The sequence below is a fragment of the Taudactylus pleione genome, unplaced genomic scaffold, assembly GCF_031769625.1.
Source record: "Taudactylus pleione unplaced genomic scaffold, aTauple2 ptg001123l, whole genome shotgun sequence".
Classification (NCBI taxonomy): domain Eukaryota; kingdom Metazoa; phylum Chordata; class Amphibia; order Anura; family Myobatrachidae; genus Taudactylus; species Taudactylus pleione.
This window is the reverse complement of record NW_028285524.1, coordinates 2127001-2147825: the sequence shown is the minus strand read 5'-3', so window position 1 is coordinate 2147825 and position 20825 is coordinate 2127001. Positions and strand designations below refer to the sequence as shown.

The 20825-nt window shown below is 44.0% G+C and overlaps 1 protein-coding gene across 3 annotated transcripts in view; it reads left to right on the top strand.

The window, feature by feature from the left end:
- The first annotated feature begins 7599 nt into the window (after positions 1 to 7599).
- The window catches only part of KIAA0040 (KIAA0040 ortholog), a 66306-nt gene continuing 53080 nt past the window's right edge, over positions 7600 to 20825 (top strand). For 2 of the 3 annotated variants that reach the window (XM_088461866.1, XM_088461865.1), the window contains exon 1: positions 7777 to 7868. The gene's annotated coding sequence lies outside the window, so the exon portion shown is untranslated. Of the gene's footprint in view, positions 7649 to 7776; positions 7869 to 20825 lie in introns of those variants that run through there. The other variant, XM_088461867.1, reaches the window with a different exon arrangement.

Sequence of the window (20825 nt, the reverse complement as noted above, 5' to 3'; positions counted from 1 at the left end):
GAAGATCATGTGTCAAATTATTAATCAGAGGGACAAAATTAGCCTGATACAGAGAAGAGTAGGTTTTAGTGATGGATATCCCAAGATATTTTATAGCGGATGGTCTCCAAATAAAAGGAAATTTAGAGGTTAACGCGGTCTGCAATTGGGGAGATACATGTAAAGCGAAAGCTTCCGATTTAGATTGATTAACTTTGTATCCTGAAAAGGAACCATAAACGGAGAGTTCCTTTTGAAGGTCAGGAAGGGATATTAACGGATTGGAAAGGGTCAGGAGGACATCATCTGCAAAGAGGGATATTTTGTAATGGTTTTGATCAACTGTAATGCCTTGAATATCAGTATTAGCTCCAATACGAGCTGCTAGTGGTTCGATACATAGGGCAAATATAAGGGGTGACAAAGGGCATCCTTGTCGTGTACCGTTGGTAAGGATGAATCGGGGAGAACAGATCCCATTTGTCAGAACCATAGAAGAGGGACAGGAATAGAGGGCTTTAATAGCCATAATAAAGTGGCGCCTGAATCCAAATGAAGAGAGAGTAGAGAATAAGAAGGGCCATGAAATGCGGTCAAACGCCTTCTCAGCGTCGAGTGCTAGGCCTAGAGAAGGTATTTTGGAAGCATTAATATGATGGATCAAATTGATAGTGTGTCTTGTGTTGTCTGAGACCTGATGTCCTGGCATAAAGCCTACTTGATCAGAGTCAACCAAAGACGTCAACACACAATTTAATCTAGTAGCAAGTACCTTAGCAAATAATTTAAGATCAGTGTTTATTAAAGAAATGGACCTATAGTTGGTACAAAGGGAAGGGTCTTTACCGGGTTTGGGAATAACTATAATATGAGAAGCCAAAGAATCAGTATGGAACGGGGTTATGTTCATGACTCCATTAAATAGTTTAACCATGTATGGTAACAGCTGAGGGGCAAATGTTTTGTAGTAGGCCATTGAATATCCATCTGGGCCTGGAGCCTTAGATGGTTTCTGGACTTTTAGTGCAGCTTCAATTTCCTCGACTGAGATATCATTATTTAGGAGCTGACGAGCAGATGTATCAATTTGGGGGAGGGCACAGGAATCTAAATACAGTTGGGACTCAGCGATATGAGAGGATGGGTCAACAGGTGGTTTTAAATTATATAGAGCTCGATAATAATCCGAGAAAACCTTGTTGATACATTTAGGGTCATAGGTTAAACAGCCAGTGAGATCTTTAATTGAGTATATGGCCTGGACAGCTTTTTTAGTACAAAGTTTATTAGCCAACAAGGTATGAGCCTTGTTGCTTTTGTCATAGAACTTTTGATTAGCCCAGCGTAGAGATCGTTCAACTTCCTCAGCTTGGAGAGATTGTATTTCAGATCTTGCTTTAGAAAGTTGGGCAAGAATGGTCTTGGAGTGAGTGCGCTTATGTTCTCTGTCTAGATCTGCAATGGATTTAGGGCCTGATTCAGAGCCGGACGCTATTTAAATTGAGCGCTCGCTCCTTGCGGTCTGTTGACGCCTCTATGTCTGAGCGAGCGTCCGAAACATGCGCTCGCTATTCTGTAAAGACGCCCCTTGGCCGCTCGCATCATACGTCATCTCTGCTATTTATTTTATTAATCGAGTACATCGAAAGGCGTATGAACTGCTCGCTATTCTTGTGGTAGCATTTTCCTACCGCAATCATGCGAGCAGTTCTGGCTAAAAGACAACCAAGTGACGTGGTCGATGACGCTGCTTTGTTAATTATGCACACCCATTAAACGCCCGTTTTGACCGTTTGGCACGCCTGCGTTCGGATCTCCACTCCCCGTTTTCAAGCACCTTCCCCTGTTACAACCCACAAACGCGTCATCCTGTCACTCAAATTAGCAGGCACTCGCTATTTTGCGAGCACACAAATTTCCGACCGCACTGACTGGTTGGCGCATGCACATTACAACCCATACGCATGCGCAGATGTGCGAACATCGCTCGGAGTGAATGAGCGCCTGCTTACGAGCGTCCCTGAATCAGGCCCTTATGGTGCGTACACACTGGGCGATAAAGTGGACGACTCAACGATAACGATATCGTTATCGTTCAGTCGTCCACTTTATCGTCCATTTTTAAGCCCAAAAAGATGAATGATGACGACGACGCGCGTTCCCGCGGGTCGTTTGTCATCATCGTTCATCGGGCTGACATGCAGGCCAACCTGACGATCTCGTCAGGTTGCTGCATGTCAGGGAATGGGGGAGAGAGCCCGGCGCTGAACGATATCGTTAATGATATCGTTCAGCGGCTGTGCTCAATGTCATAAACGACATTGAGCACAGCCTGCCGGGGACACACTAGACGATATCGCTCAGGGAGCATATCGTCTAGTGTGTATGCACCTTAAGTCAGGTGAGCTATCTGTTGCTCCTGTTCTTTTTTCCTACGAGAGACATATTGGATAATCAATCCTCGTATGACTGCTTTATGGGCCTCCCAGACCGTCGACATAGTACACTCTCCCTGTTCATTAAGGACGAAGTAATCCTGAATTTTGGATTTTATCAATTCTTGAAACTGGGGGATTTTTAATAAAGTCTCTTTAAGTCTCCATGGAGATCTACCATTCTTAGATTCTAATAGGTCAAATGTTACCAACAAAATTGAGTGGTCTGACCAAGTGTTAGGAATTATCTTGGAATGAGTTGCAGACTGTGAGAGAGAGGCACAACAGAGAAATAAATCAATATGGGAATATACATCATGGGGTATAGAATAATAGGTATAATCTTGGGTGGTAGGGTTAAGAAAACGCCATACATTGAAAAGGCCAGTTTCGGCTATACTTTTTTGTAGTGCTAAGGATGGGGTTGATATATCTCTACGAGAGGGGGAGCCTGATTTGTCCAGGTGAGGAGTGAGAGTCATGTTAAAATCACCGCCCTCCAGTGTTTTGCCTTTACGGTAAATACTGAGATCATGAAAAAATGTACAAAAAAATCTGGTTTGGCCAGTGTTAGGGGTATATATGTTAGCTAGCGTAATTTCCTCATGGCCAATCTTACCTCGTATCATAATATACCTGCCCTTAGAGTCACATTTGGAATCAAAAAATTGAAAAGGGAGGGAATTTCTTAGCAAAATTGCCACGCCATTACGTTTGGAGGTATGGTTGGAGTACCAAACCATTGGGAAGGTTTTGGAGGATAATGACGGGTGTGAGTTATTTTTCAAATGGGTCTCTTGTAAGAAAATAATATCTCCTCTCAATTTACGGAGGGTCTTGTGAAGATGTGAGCGCTTTTGGGGTGTATTAAGACCCTTTGTGTTAATGGATAAGCTCGTTAGAGGCATTGCAGCAAGGGTTCAAATTATGCCTAAATGATTACTAAATTGAAAAAAAAAAAACTCCGGAAACCGTTGAAAGAGAAAAATTTTAAAAAAAAGGTAATAAGTAAAGAAAAACAAAAATAATAAAATAATAGAGATAAAAAGAAAAATAAAGACTAAATAAGTGTCTGAAAATATCCTACAGAACTGGATAGTCGGCCACAAAGGTAGAGCTCCACAGGGGTGGGAGCTCACAGGTGGGATTGAATAATATAATTAATAATAGGCCTGCTAAGAAGCCCAAATAATATATTTAACTATAATCCCTAGATTGGGAGTGAAGTGAGAAGTGGGAATACTACCGCTCCCCCCCCCCTTAGAGCTACATATAGTAATTATTGGTTGATAGTAATAATAATAATACAATTATTATTAATACAATTATTATTATCATCATAGATTTGTTAGGCACCATATTGCATTTTACATAAAAATAAAACAAATAATTAGATTAAACAATATCATTTTAATCTACATTTGCTCTACATTACTATCTGCAGATAAACTGCACAAAAAGTGTATTCAATCACATATCAGGATTTTGAATACTAAGAAAAATACAAGATTTAGATTAGATCACATTTTTTAATCTTGGCTGATTTGTTAGGGATTTAATCTAGCAATGTATTTAAGCAAGTAATTTTCAATGTATCAAGTAAAATATGTTTGGAGATTTTTCTATGTTCTTAAACAGCTATATTTAGGAAACTGTGGGTCTAATTCAGCAGAGCACGATAGTGTACTACTGTACGCCAATTCCCGATGTTTGGGAATCTGCGCAGGCGCCAGACCCGCTCTGAACATGTGCAGAACGGGTCGGCGAGTCCGGTTGCAAACTGGCAGCAGACTGTCAGTGATTGACAGTCTGCTGCCGTTTGGGGACGGGGAGGGGTGGAGGCGATAGCCTCTGTTACCCAAAACAGAGGCGTGTCGCAGCCGTTGGGGGGTGAGTGAAGAGGCCAGGATCTCCGTCGGGTGACGGAGATTTCTTGGCCTCTTCCTCTACACTACGGCGGCCGGCTGCGGGACCTTATGGGTAATAGCAGCCGGCAGATGGTACGCAGATTAACCGATGCTGCGTTGAATAACGCAGCTCGGTTAAGTAATGCACAGGGGGCGTGATGCCTCCTGCTGCATTACCATATCTGCAAAGGATTGCAATTGCAAAGCTGCCTGAGTGCATACATCATATATCTATAGCCTGCGTGCATACATCATATATCTATAGCCTGAGCGCATACATCATATATCTATAGCCTGAGTGCAGCTTTGCAATTACGATCCTTACAGAATCAGGCCCTGTGTTTGCACCTCTAGCCAATCTCACTGTACACTTTTCTCATTCTATGTTCTGTATTCTCCAGACACAGGTGAGAAGGTTCCTGTTTTACATATGTCAAACTGAAATGACATTAATAGACAAAATGAGTAAAACTCTGCATAGAAAGCATGTAGCCCAGTTACATTCGAATTACTGTTTCTTTTTTTTTTTTTTTTTTTTTAGCATAACTAAGTTAAATACAGACTTCTTCCATGCTGTACCTTGTTTCTTCATTGATAATACAGCAGTGAGTTAGGGGGGCCCATACATCAGCAATCAATTGGGGCAACTCACCGTTTTTCAGAAGCTTTCCTACATCTCCTTGTGCCACAGTAACAGCTTAGGGGATGTATTGGACTTTTAGGGTATCAAGAGTCCTCTCGATCTGAATGTGGACGGTAGGGATAGTAAGCGAGCCCCTAAAGGGGCTTATACACCGGGACTGTTGATATCCCAAAAGTCCAACACATCCACATACCTCCCAACATTCATGAATGGGAAAGAGGGACATATCGCGCGACAGGGTGTGCTCTCCCCAACTTCCCCCCCACACCGCGGGACACTGTGGCCCTTGGGTGGGATGACAGGACAGTCCCAGACAAACAGGACTGTCCCGCCCAAAGCTGTATGAATCCCCTAAGCTGCTACTGTGGCTCAGGGAGATGTGTGAAAGCTATGGATAGAGGCTCCCTAAAAGAGCCTGACTAACCTTCCGAGCCACTCGTACGGCCACAGTCTCATGATATTTTGCAGCAGTAGTTCATACAATGGAGCATTGTGACTCCTTTATTTAGTATTCCAATAAATACGCTTGATTTTATTCATCTGTGAGACATCACATATTCATTTTATAGATCCACACGTGTAGCATTACAGTAGGATAAGTGCTTCTATCCACATAACACAGGTGAGCACCTTTGTGTTTCTTTCATTTGAATCCTACAACCACATTAGAACCTCCACATTCATTAACGCCCTTAGGTTTGGCTTAGCTTTATTTTCTACTTCTGTCACTTCTTAGTGTTTCAATGTTTTTATTATAATGGCAGAAATACAGTTTAAAATGTACTTTCCCATGTGAAGTATTGCATTCCTAAGGCCTTTTGCTGGCTGTAGCATTCGAGGAGTGCTATGTCAGTCGCAGCAAGGGAAACTGGAGGTCGCCTACAATCCTGTTTTCATATAGTATTACACAGTGCCCATACTACAGTTGTCCCAGCAAGCAGCAGGGGTGGCAATCTGGCACTTCAAGCAAATGACAGAAAGGCTGATGAGCCGGTCCAGTCGCTTGGCTGACCAGTTCCACCTCCCAGTGCTCTGCTGGCGTTCTGAGACAACGGATTGCTGTGAGGATTCGCCCCTTGACTCGCGGCACACCACATGATGTGTAGCCATGCCTCAGAACCAAACCTGCTTCATTGTAACTAGGGGGTCAATCCAATTAGGTGCGAGTTGCTATTTTCTCTTGGAATTCGCATAGCGAAGTTATTTTGCAATCCAGTTAGCAACTCGCACTGAATCAGTCAGACTGTATTCTCCTTTTTCCATTCGCACCTCCCTGAGGGTGAGAGATGGAAAGGAAAAGTTTTATTGTAAGGTTAAAATGTCGGAACACTGTGCTGACACTGTGCTGAACCCCTTGGACACCTCCCTAATGACTAATTAGGCAATTGGAAGTTTCCAATTAATCCAACAATTACATGTCATTTTTTGGGGTTAAACATAACATTTTTCGGGGTTTTTACCGCATTTCCATATGTACTAAGCCCCGGCCACCCTTTTATTGGAGCGGAGGGTAACGCCAGAAAAACCTGGCGTTACCCTATAGAAGACTATGGGCTTCTTACCGCACCCGACACTTCGCCACCGCCCCGCCTCTGCCCAGCACTGGTCCTCACTCACCTGCTCTCCATGGTTGCCGTCCCGTGCTCCTCCTGTGTCATCCGCCTCCTCCTCCTCCTAATCTTCTTCAGGGTGCAGGGAGGCGGAGGAGGAGACCGGGGCTTCATGCACATGTGACCAGCAGGAAGCTCCCGGGACTCGGATGGGGCGGGGTCCCACGGAGATCCCCTTACCCGGCGATGGCTGGTTCGCAAAGGGCAGCTCTTATCGCAAGAGCTGTCCTTTGCGTTACTAATCGCATATGTTAGTACATATGGGATTAGTAAGGTTGCGGTGACTGGCGGAATGGTCACCGCAACCTTAGTACATCACGCCTAATATTTTGTTCATTGAAAAACAATAGTATTTTTTACCTTTTTTTTCTTTTTTTTCAAGGTGCCCTCAAAGTACCCCAAAATCACCTTTTTTCCTACTTTTTTGCATTTTTCGTTTAACTCGTTTGAGGTTAAACGAAAAAGGTTTCGTTTTTTTTAATAATTTTCTTGCATTTAAAAAAAAAAGCACAAATCAGCCACTTGACACCATTTAAAAACCCTCAGTACCTTCCCAATGCCCACAAACAGTTTTCTATACGGTCCTGCTAACTAAATTATCCATTTTGGGGGGTCTCCAGGATGGTCTCTCCACCTTTTCATGCTCTTCTCTCATATCTCATTTGGCAGTCAATTCGCAAACCTCCGCTTTCGAGTAGTGCGAATAGGCATTTTTAATTGGATTGGACAATTATCGGGAGCGCGCATCGATGTGAAGTCTGAGAGTTTCAAGAAATAAACTTGCTATTTGCAATTCGCACCTAGTTGGATTGACCCCTAGGATTTGTCTCATCCATCATCTCTGTAAACCAAAGCATGGCTGACTGTTATGCCACTAGAAAACCTCAGTAGATACATCCCATGTGGCTTCCGCCCGCCAAGCCCTGTAAATTCAGCCTAGTGACATCAGTTTAAACATCCTGGCTGCCAGCCATCCCCAGATATGTAAAGGCATGCACAAGCCTGAGGAATACACAACTCAGGGAGCTGAATGAAGCTACAGACGGGGCCAGTGTGACTCACATGAACCTGCAGGTACCAGTGAGCAAGGGGAGGGGATATAGGGAGGAAATGTACAGGGGAGAGGCAGGAGAGGGGAGGGGAGCAGACCTATGAGAAAACTGACAGCCACATAGAAAAAAAAACACAGTCTCAGACTCTATTTCCTTGACTTATCTATAAGGTTGGAGCTACAGGGCAAGAAAAGTTAACTTTGCAAAAGCTGTAGTGTATGGATCTAATCTTCACTGGCAAGGTAAGCCTGATCTCTTATTCTACATAACTAAGTACAGGGTAGAGGTGCAGTAGCATTAACATGACTGATAGGTCTTGTGCAGTAATCACTATCTTATCACTCTCTCTCTCTGTCACCCAGCAGCAATTCTCATCATTCCCAACCTGTCTTCTATCAGTCTATCTATGTGTATGCTGGCTACTGCTCTGTGTACGCAATAGACAGGTGGTCAGTCTGTTATCAGCAAAAAGTGTGGAAAAGCGTAAAGTTTATTTTCTTTACTAAACACTTATTTTTGTTAATAGGCCACTATCATATTGTGCGGACATGTATACTTTTTTTATTTGCTAATACTATCAGTAGACCGTTTCTGGTACTAAGATGCACAAATATGTCTTTAGTCTACACCGATCCGTCGTACCGCTTTTGTAGTGGAACAACAAGTCCTAGCTGGCCCTGACAAACAAAAACAAGGCATGCTATAGTTTCCCAGCAGCTGAAGAGTCACAGATGACCTGAGTGTGCCGCAGTCACACATTTGTTCATCACAATACACAATATATGTTGGTTAGGGATGGTTGGCGATTAACCCGTATCCCACCTAACCAGTACCCAAAAAGTAATAAGAATAAAACAACTTCTGCATCATTTGTTTCCTCTAATGTTGTTCTGACGCAGCACACAGTAAGGGAACTTCCCAATTTCTTAATATAATAATGATCTACATCAGAACTACAGGGAAAAATAACTAACTACAGTGATTTTACTGGTGTTTAACAAAAGGGGATGTATTTACCATCCTAGTGGTTGAAATGCCGGCGGCGACAGAAACCTGACAGCAGTTGGAATCCCAGCGTCAGTATCCCGACAATAAGTGTAAGGGCTAGGGTTAGGAGTTAGGGTTACGCACTAGGGGGAGGGTTAGTGTCAGGCTGCAGGGGGGCATTTGTTATGGTCAGGCTGCAGGGGGGAGCGTTAGGGATAGGCTGCGATAAAGGTGGGTTAGGGTTAGGACACTTACCTAATTGGTCGGGCTTCTGTCGGGATGCCACTATCGGTATTCTGACCGACGGCATCTCAACCGCTGGGATCCCATGCCCAGCCCGACTAAAGCCAGTCATTCAGTTTCTAGGACCTTTTGGAGGGCAGTAGTCCAATTGAGTCTTTGGCATTCGCCACTAATTCCTGTAACATTAATGTGCAGCAGCCACTGTAGCAAGAAAAGCTGCAGGGTTAATATTTGCATATTACACGGTCACATTGTGCTGTGTATACATGAGGGCAGAAATTCCCATGGTTAAGATTAAGGAGGCGGAGGATCCCTCTTGTTGAGATGTTTTTTTCCTGGCATCCGTGATAGGTTCGCTCTCAGTATGGTATAATCCGTACGCCTCCTTGTATACAATGCCTGTGTATGTGAAGGAAAAGCAGGCTTCTGAGCTTGTTTCACTAACATTTTGCATGATAAACAACTCCTGTTTCCCTTCTCTTGTAGAACACACACTGGAGGCATTGAACTTGCTCTCCCTTGGGTTTTTGCACAGCCCTGTGATAACAATTTAGAGGAAAAACTTTAACGCCCCCACTCATTAAACTTCAAAATTCCACTAGTCCCAAATATGGACAATCTGAGCGCGTGAGCCGAAAATAAAACTAGTTGCTTGTGTCTAGTAGTTAACACCTTAGTTGCCTTCTGAGCACTGGGAAGAACAGAAAACTGAACAGTAACACAGAGACTAGTGTGTCCTGTTTAGACAGAGAATATTTTTCCTGATATATGAGCGACCATATATGTTTAGCTTACTAAAAACTGTACCCTTCGTTACCATTAATTTTGGCTGATACAGAATTGAACGTACGCCCGTTTGCGGACTGCAACGTCCGTTGATTTCCATTTCACCTGCCACTAAAATGGCCACGCACAAATTCAGGCCGTGCGGAGTAATATGTATTTCAATCGCCTCTACGCTTGTGACTGAAAAGGCGTAATTGGGGTGTCATGGGCGTTGTCATGTACACAATGTTCTGTGAAGACGCATTCACACATATAAGTTCCTTGCCTACCTGGGCATCAGTGAAATGACGCCATTTGGGAGACTATAATGTAGCATTTAGTATAGGCCAGGAGTAAGTGCACGCTGGTAATGATGACTTGTAGTTACCCAAGTGCATCATATGCTACAGATTCAAATGTAGCGCATATGGGCAATTATACGCATGTTTTCTGTCTACGCTGTTGAGCAATGTATGACGAATTTTCTGCCAAATACGCATTGACAACATTATGTAGTAAATGTCTAACAGTACTATAGAACCAGGTCTGTGCTAAAACAAGGGGTTTGCACTCACCTGTATTCACACTCATCCAGGATTATTCTCAGTACTTTGAATTTGCCCCCTGCTTTGGGTGTAGTTAGAGTTTGAGTACTAGCAGCATGTCTACCTTATATATCATTCTTTGAAATTAGGGATGTGCGCCGGACCATTTTTGATGGATTTGAATTGGTTCCTATTCGTCGTCCGGATTTGGATTTGCCAAACCGCCGTGACTGGTTTTGGATTCGGATTTTTTACAAAAATTTACAAAAACAGCTAAAATCACATAATTTGGGCTTTTTTTTGTTCCTAATGTATTATTAACCTCAATAACATTAATTTACAGTCATTTACAGTCAATTTAGACGACCTCACAGCTCACAATATTGTTTTCACCATTATTGGCCAAAGGCTGCAGTGAGCTGGATGGTTACTAAGCGACAGTCACCACAGTTTAAAGCACATCTATAAAACATTGCCACTCACTGCCACTCACTACTGAGTCACAGTACTTGTGTGTTATGGGCACACAGAGGGCTAAGGCCTAAGGAGTCACGGTGCTTGTATACACAGAGGACTACGGCCCAAGGAGTCACGGTGCTTGTATACTCAGAGGGCTACGGCCCATAGAGTCACAGTGTTTGTATACACAATGGGCTACGGCCCAAGGAGTCACAGTGCTTGTGTGTTATGGACACAGAGAGGGCTAAGGCCCAAGGAGTCACGGTGCTTGTATATACAGAGGGCTACGGCCCAATGAGTCATGGTGCTTGTATACACAGAGGGCTACGACCCAAGGAGTCACGGTGCTTGTATACACAGAGGGCTACGGCCCAAGGAGTCACAGTGCTTGTATACACAATGGGTTACGGCCCAAGGAGTCACAGTTCTTGTATACAGTACACAGTGGGGTACAGCACAAATAAACAGGTTTTTTTTTACTTTTATGAAAAAAAAATTACTTTTTATAAACTTTTTTTTTACTATTCTTGCGGTAACTAGTCACTGTACTTGTGTACTATGAACACGTAGTGGGCTAAAGCCCAAGGAGTCACAGTGCTTGTATACACAGTGGGCTACGGCCAACAGAGTCACAGTACTTGTATACACAGTGGGCTATGGCCCAAGGAATCACAGTGCTTGCATACAGCCAATAGAGTCACAGTGCTTGTATACACAGTGGGGTACGGCCCAAGGAGTCATAGTACTTGTATAAACAGTGGGGTACGGCCCAAGGAGTCACAGTACTTGTATACACAGTGGGGTACGGCCCAAGGAGTCATGGTGCTTGTATACACAGTGGGGTACAACACCAAAAAAACAAACTGGTTTTTCTTTTACTTTTTGAAACTTTTTTTTGTACACACAGCCACTTGTTAGTCTGGACACAGCTACTTTAATCAGCAGAGTATAGCGCAGCATACATCAGCGTGCAGTGTGCCCCCTATACACAGTCACTTTGCCAGCACAGCCACTTGTGAGTCTGTACACATCCACTTAATCGGCAGAGTATAGCGCAGCACACATCAGCATGCAGTGTGCCCCCTATGCACAGCCACGTGTGAGTCTCTGGACACAGCCACTTAATCAGCAGAGCATAGTGCTGCATACATCACTGTGCAGTCACTACCCACCATACAGTCACTTTACCAGCACAGGCCAGTGAGTCTCAGCAGAGCAATGCGCAGCGTGCGAGTAAAATGGCGCCGAGTCCCAGTCACAACAACTCTTGTGAGAATCCGGCGTCAGGAGGATGACGTTTGGCCTCGAAGAGGGATCCAAGTCAGACGGGAACAACCCGAGCCGCGGCTCAAGTGGACTCGGATACCCGCTATTCGGAGCAGTTCAGATTCCACAGAATCCGAACCGCTCATCCCTAATTGAAATAGATTTCAATTGCCTTTAAAAGTTTTTACGTTTTTGCTTTTTGTATTAGTTTTGGTTTATATTGGATTACAAAATGCTGTAAGTTAACAAAGGGATGTCCTAGCTAAAATGGGCACAGTTGTATTGATGAAACTACACATACTTGCCTACATTTGAATAAGTATTCCAGGGAGATTGTGAAAGTAAAACTTACAGTATGAGTGTGTCAGTTAAGTGGGCGTGTACTGCTACATCTGAGAGGCGTGTCATAAACTGACTTACATCCAAATGTAAATAACCCCCAAAGCAGTTAGTAAGTTCTTTTTGTTGACGAAAACATACTATGAGGCTCTGCACCAGTATACTGATACTTTTCAGGTCTTGCTCATGTATTGTGTTTTACAAGCAGTTCCATATAAGTGTCCAAGAGAACCTTATATGAAAATGCATGTAGCCATGGGGATCACTGTGCCTTATAACCACTGCAGGGAAATGGCACTGATTATATTATTTGAATGTACAGTATATACAGTATCTCTGATTTCTTATTTCCTCCAAGTATATACCAGCTACATAATGGAGGTAAGGTGCAATCAGGGAGATTGATAGACTCTTCAGGGAGACAGGGAGATTGATAGACTCTTCAGGGAGATGGCTACTATTTCAGGGAGACTCCCTAAAAATCAGGAAGAGTTGGCAAGTATGAGTTTACGCTTATTCAAGAATCCTGTTCACATAGTCTATTATTAGCCCTGTGTACCTCGTTTGTGCAAATAGCAAAAGGCAGCATTTTACAGAAAATGCTATGAATAAGTGATGTCAAGGTGGCACAGTGGTGAGCAATTCTGCTTTGGATAGAGGTTGCATGTTCTCCCAATATTCACATGGTTTTCCTCCAGTTTCCCTGGTTTACAGAGTTCAAAGTTAATTGGTGTCTGGCTAAAATTTTACCTGTTTTGTGTTTGTGCCTTTGATAATGAATTAGATCATTTGCTGTACAATGCAGCAGATTATGGTAAAATACGTATGATGGTAATACAGGGATGTACTGTAATGAAGAAGATATATCCTCAGGCACTGACTATAATTGATGAACCCCAGTTGCTGTTATGAGAGACTGAAAACTGCCTGAAAATCAAAAGCTATAAAAACCAACACAACAGCACTAGGAAGTCAACACAAAAACAAATAAATGATGGATGCTATACCTTATAATCATTCACAACTATTCTGTACATGATAAAATGCCATCTAATGCTGACATGAAATATACATCAAAAATATAGTAGATAAGTTCAAGAGACTGATTTGATTTGTCATCAGAAGAATATGCAGGAGATAACTGGTAAGCAATAGTATAAAACTTGGGGGCCTATTCATCATCACTTAATTTTCCCTGCATGCAAATAAAATAAATGTATTTACACCCCTTGCAGTACAATATGGTTTGTCCAGGTGCAAAATTATTTGCTTTACTCACAACACAGAATCAGTCCCAAGTCATGTAAGTATATCAGTAACCTGTGTCTATTATCTATTTGAGTTTTATGATGGCTGATGCAGCAATGTTTATAAACAATGTCCTGCAATGTTCTGTATTGTATGTCACATTCAACCTGTGCTTTTTCCCCTTACCGTTTCTGTTTTTGTACTTTTGTGTTTAGGCGCTGTGGACCCCTTGTGGCACCATAAATTTTGGATAATAATAATTGCGACTAATACACACTGTGGATAATATAGATGGTGGAACTCACTTAGGAGCTCATTCAGAGCCACTCGCAAGCGGCCATTCGTTCGTTTGCGGCCGATGGTAAGCGACAGTGCATGCGTACGCTTTGTTCTGCGCGTCCGCGAACTACTCAGAGCGATCAGAATCCGCTCGCTTGCCCAGCAAAGACAGCCCAGTGTAAAGAGTGACAGGAGAGGCCATTTGTGGGTGGTAACAGGGGCAGGACTCTAACAACAGGGGTGTGGAGGTGCAAACGCAGGCGTGGCTGAGTGTAGCTACGCCATTTCAGAGGCGTGCATAATTAACAGCCGGCGTCATAGTACACGTCACATGCCTGTTTTTTACACTGAAGTCCTCGCAGTGCTTGTGGTAGGGTAATGCAACCACAAGTGCTGCGATCGCTACCGATTCTCCTCGATGTACCAATGTTTTAATACACTTCCTGGAGATGACGTGCGCTAGTGGGCGTCTCTACATAAGGTAAAGGGCGTCTATAGACACAAAGTGATCGCTCGCCAAAACAAAGTGGGCGTGCTTATGCCTTTCCGAGCGAGCCTGCCATTTTGTCACCGAATTTGCATTCGCTGGGTGCGAGCGATCGCATCTAGCGAGCGGGTCACTCTGAATCAGGTCCTTAGCAAACTGAAACTGCAATCAAAGTCCTGGGTTCCAAAGTACCTTCCTTAGTTGTAAAGTTTCCATAGTGTCTGTAAGGCTCAACACTTGTTTTTCTTTAGTGCTGAAAACGCAAATGTCCAGAATTCTTTAGTAATTTATTTAGTTTCCTGATCTTTTGGAGAAGATTTCTATGTGATTTTCACCATCCATATTATCTACACTCTGCATTAGTCACAATAGACTCAGACATACTTACCTACTCTACCGGAAGTTGCGGGAGGCTCACAAATTTTCGGGGAGCCCCTCGCACCCCCAGAAGAGTATCCAGATCTCCCACATCCCACCCACTTCCTTGTGAAGTGGGCAGGCTGGGGAGATAATTGCTGGGAATCGCTGCATATTGTCAGTGAATAGCAGCTCCTTATGAATGACGTCTCACAGACCTATCAGGTGGGCCCTGCAGAATAGCCAGTGCAGTGTGTATGGGCAACCCGCCGACTGCCTGTACACTTGCTGCAAGGACCACCAATGCTGACATCTCGACTGGGCGGGCAAATTTAAATGGCCGCCCAGCTGTGATGTCAGCCCAGACATATCAAGCGGGCGATTGGCAAGTGTGTATCGCTTACCAATCGGCCACTCTGACGGCGGATCAGTCTACTGACCGATCCTTCGTCTAAATGTGTACCTAGCTTTACGCTATTTTTTACCAGTTATCTCCTGCATATTCTGATGAAAAAATAGATCAGTTGCTTAAAATTAACTTCTTTCAATTTATGTGCATTTCATGCCAGCATTAGATGGTATTTTATCATGTATAGTAGTTTTACTGATTATATGGTATAGCATCCATAGTACAGTATATGTGTGTTTTTTTTGTTGACCTCCCAGCGCTGTTGTATTGATTTTTTAAGGTTTTTATGCACTGACTGAGAATGCAACACATGTGGAGGAGAAACAAAACTTGTAATAAACAGGAAACAGGAAATTGTGCAGATTAGAGTGTACATAGAGCTGAGAAAATCATCTGCCTTTTAATATGACACTGATCTGCTTTGCTTTACCGTGATGGAATGAGCTTGCTCTTCCATTCTAAATCACTAGTCTTTATGTGATTTTGCTGTATTGTCAGGATCAAATCATCAGTCTGCTCCCAGTAGTGCTGCTTGGCCAAACCAAACAATCATCAACCTTGTCACATGTGCACCAACGTGGTGCATACTTGCCAACTCTCCCTCATTGTCAGGGAGACTCCCCGAAATAGTAGCAATCTCCCTGTCTCCCTGAAGAGTCTACCAATCTCCCTCATTTCACCTTACCCCCATTATGACACTGTTAAATAAAAGAAAAAACAGAGATATATACATTCAAATGGGATCATTAGTTTAATTTCCCTGCATTGGTTATAAATAATAAGGCACAATGATCCCTATTGTTACATGCATTTTCTGAGAAGTATCAGTGTGTTTTCATCAACAAGTAGATCTTACTAATTGCTCTGGGGCTCATTTATATATGGATGTAAATCAATTTTATGACACACCTCTCAGATGTAGCAGTACACGCCCACTTTACCGCCGCACTCATAGGTGCTGCTTTCACAATCTCCCTGAAATACTTTTTCAAAAGTAGGTAAGTATGGCGTGGTGTCAGCTGTTAGTGGATATTCACTGGCTCCTGGAACTGCTCATATTTCTTGTGTATAGCTGCTGCATCACCTCTTTGCTGACTAATTGGCTTATTTTGGATCAGGGCTGCAGAGTAGCTGGCAAAGTACTAAGGCTAAATGCTGAGCTCATTGTGAGAGCAAAGTGTGCGCTTTGATGTATTGGTCACAGGAGCCCAGCAGAGACAATGTAGGATTTTAATAATGATGAAATTGTATTGCTCATATAGTTAATATACTGCTATTCCGGTACACACATCATTTCATATTTTGCATAGCTACATTTCTAGTCACCAAGTGCAGTAATGCACCAAGGGGAGGATGTAGTGACAGGGATCACACAGATTCCCGCTTATCGGTAATCTACGCATGTGCCTGAACCATACTGCGCATGTGCAGTACAGGTCTGCGTTCCTGCATGCAGCCTGGCAGCAGACTGTCAGTGATTGGTAATCTGCTGCCAGTTCCGGGCAGAGTGGGGGGCAGTGACGGCCTCCATTTCCCAAAATGGAGGCCTGTCACCGCCATTGGAGAGGAGTGGAGAGCCCAGGATCTCGGTCGGTTGATGGAGATTTCCTGGCCTGTTTTTACTCACCTGCGACGGCCAGCATGCATGACCCCATGTGTCAACTTAGCCGGCCGTTAGACACGCAGATGATCCCATGCTGCATCCTTGGACGCAGTTCGGATCAGTAATGCATGCAGGAGGCGCGACCCTCCTGCTGCATTACCATATTACAGCTATCGGTTGTGGGGGGGGGGACAAGCATGGACACAGTCATATCTGTACACTGTATAGCAGGGATAGGGAACCTCAGGCCCAGGATGCTCCAGGCATTGCTGCAATCACCAGAGATTGTGGCCCTGCCCCGTGTGAAGTCACACGGAGGGGCGTGGCCTGCACCTGGCCTGGAAATAATGTTATATATATCAAAATGGCCCTCGGCAGAAAAAAGGTTCCCCACCCCTGCTGTATAGGATAGAGAAACTCTATGTTATATTCAAGGGCAGTTGCTGTATAGGATAGAGAAACTCTGATAATAAAATGGCTTTGCGGCAAATAAAAAAAGAAATGCATTTTTAGTTTTCAGAATGGGGTGTACAAACTAATATAATTTAGGTCACAACTCCCTTAATGCACAGGAGGTGAAGGGATACTTAAATAATGAACTTTTGATGTTTAGGGAGGGTACCTGAGTACATCCATTTGGAAATACTGCCTAAAGTACTATTATCACACTGACTAATAGATTTCCTTATTCTTCTTTGTGTTCGGTATGATCTCTGCAGTCCAGCTGTCACTCAGTCATGTGAATAAGCAGCTGTTGGACATAAAAAGTTGAATCTAACAATTTCCAAGCATGAAGCTGGTGTGCACCACTCATTTGCTGTTGCATGGAAATGCAGTATAGCAGCGCTGTATGTTATACCTGTCTTTTCCAAGGCTGCATTACAAAATAAATTACCTATATGAATACAAAACAAAAATACAGCGATTATTATCTGTACTATGGGCCTGATTCAGAAATGGGCGCTATTTGCATCGCAGCTGCCTCCAAAATACACCAATGCAGCAGGAGGCGTCTTGAGGACAACAGACGCCCACTGCCGGCATTGCAGATCTGAGTGCTGCGTCTGAAGACACAGCACTGGATCACCATGGCGATCATCGGACGTGGCATTGGCCGTTTGAGTAAGCCTAAGGCTACCCAGAATGGCAGTCTCATCTCTGTTGCCAAGACCAGTAAATCTGCACAGGCCTTGGCCCTCCCACAAAAATGGAGACGACACGCCTCTGTTTTGGGAAAGGGTCCCTGCCGCTGCCCGCTCCCCGCCTCCAAAGGCTGCGGCTTAGGTGGCACTGTGAGGGATCTCGCAATTCACGATCTGCACATGCACAGTGCATATCCTGTGCATGCGCAGATCAAGAACCATCGGAGATGTACCCTAACCATTGGCTTTGTGCATCTCTGAATCAGCCCTTATGGCAAATCTGTGTGTATTTAGCAGAATAGAAATATGAAGTACTGATACCGATTCATCTTTTGATAAAAACAGACTCTCAACCCGACATCAAGGGTCCTCATTTCTTGCAAGTCCCTACACTCACTCCAATGCTGCAGACATCTCTGTGTACAATAGCCTCTCCTGTAAGAAGGTTGAAATGTGGCTAAAAGCTTGATTTACCCTCATCATAGTTGCTTGTTTTTAAGGCGCTTCAAATTCCTCAACGCCAGGACAATCAGCATACAAATCACACAAAAACAAAGGGGACATAATAAGAAGTGACACAAGTACAACTACAAGTGTAAATCACACAAGTACAAGTGTAAATCATACAAGTACAACTACAAGTGTAAATCATACAAGTACAATAGCAAGTGTAAATCATACAAGTACAATAGCAAGTGAAGAATATACAAGTACATATTCCATGAGCACAAATTAAACATAAAGGGCCTGATGCTGAGTTGAACGTATTCCTGTTAGTGGAGCGTATGTTGTGTGTTTTCGCCTTGCGCCTGCCCCAGAACTGAGGGCACGTAAATACGGATGACGCAGAGTCATACACATTTCCATGGCTTCTACACTTATAGCTGAAGAGGCCTAACTGGACTGTAATGGCACCTTCTCATGTAGGCAAGTTCTGTGTTTGCATGTCAGCCTATGCAGCATTGGATGTAAGCGTAAATACGTATTTTATCAGGCATATCATTTGTACGCAGTGGGCCTGCTTCAGAAGTGCATGCTTATTGCATGTCTCCCAACCATCCTGACTTCAGTGGGACAGTCCCGCTTTTCTGGCACTGTCCCACCCATGGGCTGCAGTGTCCTCGGGGAGGTTGGAGGACATTCCGTCACCGCTGCTAAAGCTGCAGAGCAGCAGTGAATGCCATTCAGCACCCAGAGAGGCTGAGGGCATCCCAGCAGTTGCTGGAGTGTAGGGTTGGCCCCCAGCGTGAAGAGAAATAGGGCAAACGTACGGTCACACCCTCTAAAAAACCCTGGCCGCGGTCCGGATCCGTTTCAGTCAATGTAGTGCGGTCCGCACTACATAGAAAAACAATCGCGCCGGATATACGTGGCGGTGTGTTTGTTTTAGCAGCCAGCGAGATTCTCATTGGCTGCTGCACCCATGGACGAAGGCGGGCTAGAGCTCACTCATGAGCTCTGCCTTCTAGCTCCCGCAGAGGATGAAGGGAGAGACGTCATAGTGCTGAGCAGCCGGAAGGACAGAGGAGCGGACGGCGGCGGGCGCAGGAGTGGGAATTCAGGTAAGTATTGTTTTTTGTTGTTGTCTGTGTCACTGTATCAGGGGCACTGTATAAGTGCCACTCCTGGGGGAACTGTATAAAGGGCACTACTTGGGGCACTGTATACATGGCACTGCATAAGGGGGACTACTGGGGGCACTGCATAGGGGGGACCAGTACTGGGGGAACTGTATAAGAGGTACTACTGGGGGCACTGCATAGGGGAGACCACTACTGGGGGCACTGCATAGGGGGGACCACTACTGGAGGCTCTGTATTAGGGGCACTATATAAGGGTGCACTACTGGAACACTGTATAAGGGGCCCTACTACATGGGGCACTGCTACTGGGGGCATTAAGGTGCATATGGAATGGAAAGGAATGTTCCCAGAGCGATGAGAAACGGTGGTGTGTCATGTTGACATGCCCCCATTTTTCAGTGGCCACGCTCCTTGTGGCATGTGGCCACGCCAGCCTTTTCGGCATGCACATGGGGGAGGGGGGCTCCATTTTTCATCTTGCCCTGGGCTCCAAATACCCTGTCATTGGATGATACTTATATTACCTCAGCATTCGGTATAGTACTTAATATGATACCAGAGCGGGCTATTTGGGACATACCTTTCTTGTCAGGAGTACATGGGTTGCCCAGTGGCACGCGTGTACTACTAGCAAAAATTGCAGCAGCAGCAGCAGCAAAAAAAGCTATACTATCTCGGTGGATATCTACTGTACTGATACACAATCACTGATGCTTTTCTTAGTTTCCTTTCTTTTGTTTCATATGGACTGATTGCAGATGTAGATAAAGATAGTAAGGCAGCAAATGTTTTCTCTATTTGGCTTCCTTTTCCTCTATAGTAAAGGATACTCAGACAGGCAGTCCATCTGACTCAATGGTACAATTTAGTATTAACTGTAGGCCACCCTCCCTGTTACCATGCTTCTGGGTACCAAACGATTCTCTTTAATTGGAATTCCTCACAGGCCTAAAAATAAAAACAGTTTTATGACTTTATGCAGTGGATTATCTATTTTTTCTATTATGTTATATTATATTGTACAACTGTCTCAATTTTTCCTATTTCCGATATTTTTTATTGGTATGTGTACTATAATGTTCTATTGTGGAAATTGAGATACATTGTATGTGTCATTGTATATGTTTTGCAGTCTTACAATAAAATATTTTTGAAAAAAAAAATGCCGGAGGCTAGAAGTCCCCGCCTTCTACTGCAGAGCGTTGGGAGGTATGTTATTGTAGCCGCGACTTCGTCTTTTTCCGTAGTGTGACTGCATCTTTATGATAATGCCGCAGCAGATGGGACTTATCCAGTGGCGCCCACCGGCTGTGGCACTAATCTGCCGCTATGCGCATTTAGACGCACCATGGGCCTTACATCGGTCATGCCATTGAACATTGCACCAACCTATGGAGGCACATAATCTCAGTGTGTATATGGCCGCTGGAATCACGACAAAAGACGCTGTCACTGACCGCAACAAGCCTGTGACACACCTGCGTCTG